We start from the raw sequence: 2,500 nt of genomic DNA on the forward strand, positions 1-2,500 counted from the left end.
GACACAATGTGATTTCTGCCCAGTGCTCTGAATGTCAACGTGAAGAAATTCAAGCAAGCGCGGGTAAACGGCGGGAGTAACTATGACTCTCTTAAGGTAGCCAAATGCCAGGGAGCGGAAGTGCTTGGGATGCGAGGGCCCGGATGCAATCGGGCATTCGCTGGGCCAGCGCAGTTGCCGCTACTTTGGAAAGGTAACCCCACAGCCCAGTCATGATTAGAGTGTTCCAACAGAACCTCAACCATGACCAAACGGCACAAGACTTGCTTTTGCAAAGTGCTCGTGCCGAGGGTTGTGATATTCTGATTATCTCGGACCCCTATTGGGTGCCGAATAATAACAGCAATTGGGTTACCGATACCACTGGTCGGGTAGCAGTGGTATCAGTTGGGGATTATCCTTTTCAGCGCATCATTGACAACCAACGCGAGGACTTCGTTGTGGTCGAGATGCGGGGAATCGTTTTTTGTTCTGTCTACCTACCACCCGTGGGTTCCGATTTGACTGTCGAGGAGTACAAACGCAAATGGACCGAAATCGTGTCTGTACTTCCACGGAATCGGGACACCGTGATCGGGGGTGATGTAAACGCCTGGTCAGGTGCATGGGGGATGGAGCGGAGGCCAAACGACGGGGAAAGGGTATCTAGGGGGGGAGTTGTGATGGATGCGGCGGCTGCTCTGGGATTGGTTCTCCTGAACCAGGGCAACCAGAGCACTTGGATTGGGGCAAATGGTCGCAACTCCATCGTGGACGTATCCTTTTGCAGCCCCTCCTTGGTAGGGGACAACAATTGGCGCGTGTGTGACGAAACCCCAAGTGACCACAATATTATCAAGTTTGTGGTCGGCAGGGTTCCGAGACAGCGCGCCAACAACGAGGTACACTCAGCAGCGAATGGGGGAAGGTGGTCCACAAGATTCTTCGACAAGGATTTGTTCGTTGAAATCTTGAGGGACCAGGACATTTTTGGGCATGTTGCTACGCCAGAGGAGCTGACCCAAGCCATTACGGTGGCCTGTGATGGCACAATGCCTAGGCAACCCCCAAGGCGACAGGGCCGGCGGCCAGTTTATTGGTGGACGTCCGAGATTGATCGGTTGCGCAGCCATTTTCATGGAATGAAACGGCGGTTCAACCGGGCCCGGACCGAGGAGCAGCGCGAGGAAAGGCGTCAAATGAAGTCGGACGCACGCGCGGCCCTGGAACGGGTCATCAAGCTCAGCAAGGACCAACACAAGCAGGATCTGCCGGAACAATTGGAACCGCACGGCTTTGGCCCTGCTTACCAAATCCGCAAGCAGCAGTGGGAAGGAGCTCGGGTTCCGATGGAACGGGATGCCAACAAGCTCCAGTTCATCGTGAATGAGCTCTTTCCCGATCGTCCCCCGATGGAGTGGCCCGAGACGGAAGTAGGTGAGGATCCACAGGATCCGGTCTCGGAGGAGGAGTTGGCGGAAGAGTTGAAGGAAATTGCCCGCTCACTCAACCCCAAGAAAGCTCCGGGGGACGACAATATTCCAAATATGGCTGCAGCTGCGGCAATTCTGGCTTTTCCGGAAGTTTTTGCCAAAAGCTACAAGCAGCTACTGGAGGCAGGCACTTTTCCCGACGCATGGAAGCGGCAACAACTGGTGCTGCTTACCAAGTCGGGAAAACCACCTGGGGAGCCCTCGTCATACCGGCCAATTTGTTTGCTGAGTGTGCTGGGGAAAATTTTAGAGCGGTTGATTCAGCGGAGGCTGACAACCCATCTGGAGTCGACCGGGGGACTTTCGGACGCCCAGTACGGTTTCCGTAAAGGGCGTTCAACCGTTGATGCCATCACTCGGGTGATGGACAATGGTAAAGTCGCTCTAGACAAAAAGCGAAAGGGGGATCGTCTCTGTGCGGTGGTAACGGTGGACGTCCGGAATGCCTTTAACTCGGCAAACTGGACAGCGATCGGCCAAGCTCTGCAGCGTAAAAACACTCCGCCTTATTTGCAGGCGTTGCTGCGGAACTATTTCATTGGCCGAACGCTCCACTACGATACGGATGAAGGAATAGTGTCGAGGACTGTATCTGCTGGCGTTCCTCAGGGTTCGGTTCTAGGACCAACACTTTGGAACGTCATGTACGACGACCTACTCCGCTTGCCGCTCGAAGGACTACGAGCGGACATCATCGGGTTTGCTGACGACGTGGCCTTCACATTTTTGGGAAGGACCACGGAACAGGTCAGCGCATTAGCAACGGCTAACCTGGAGAGGATCGAGCGGTGGCTGCAAGGAGTCGGTTTGGAACTTGCCCACCAAAAGACCGGGTTCATGATCTTTTGTACCCATCATGTCCCGCAGCTCGCAGAGCTTCAAGCGGGCGGTCACTCGATCCAATCCACGGAAACGCTGAAGTACCTGGGAGTGGACCTCTGCCGCAAACAGCACCACAGCCGGCATCTGGAGAGGGTGGTCAATAAGGCTTCACGGATTACGAATGCCTTGACCTGCCTGATGCCGAA

The 2,500-nt window shown here is 55.0% G+C and overlaps 1 pseudogene; it reads left to right on the top strand.

The window, feature by feature from the left end:
• Nucleotides 1–2,500, top strand: part of LOC125907633 (large subunit ribosomal RNA) — a 7,805-nt pseudogene that overhangs the window by 2,516 nt on the left and 2,789 nt on the right.

This window comes from Anopheles coluzzii (genome assembly GCF_943734685.1).
Source record: "Anopheles coluzzii chromosome X unlocalized genomic scaffold, AcolN3 X_unloc_10, whole genome shotgun sequence".
Classification (NCBI taxonomy): Eukaryota; Metazoa; Arthropoda; class Insecta; order Diptera; family Culicidae; genus Anopheles; species Anopheles coluzzii.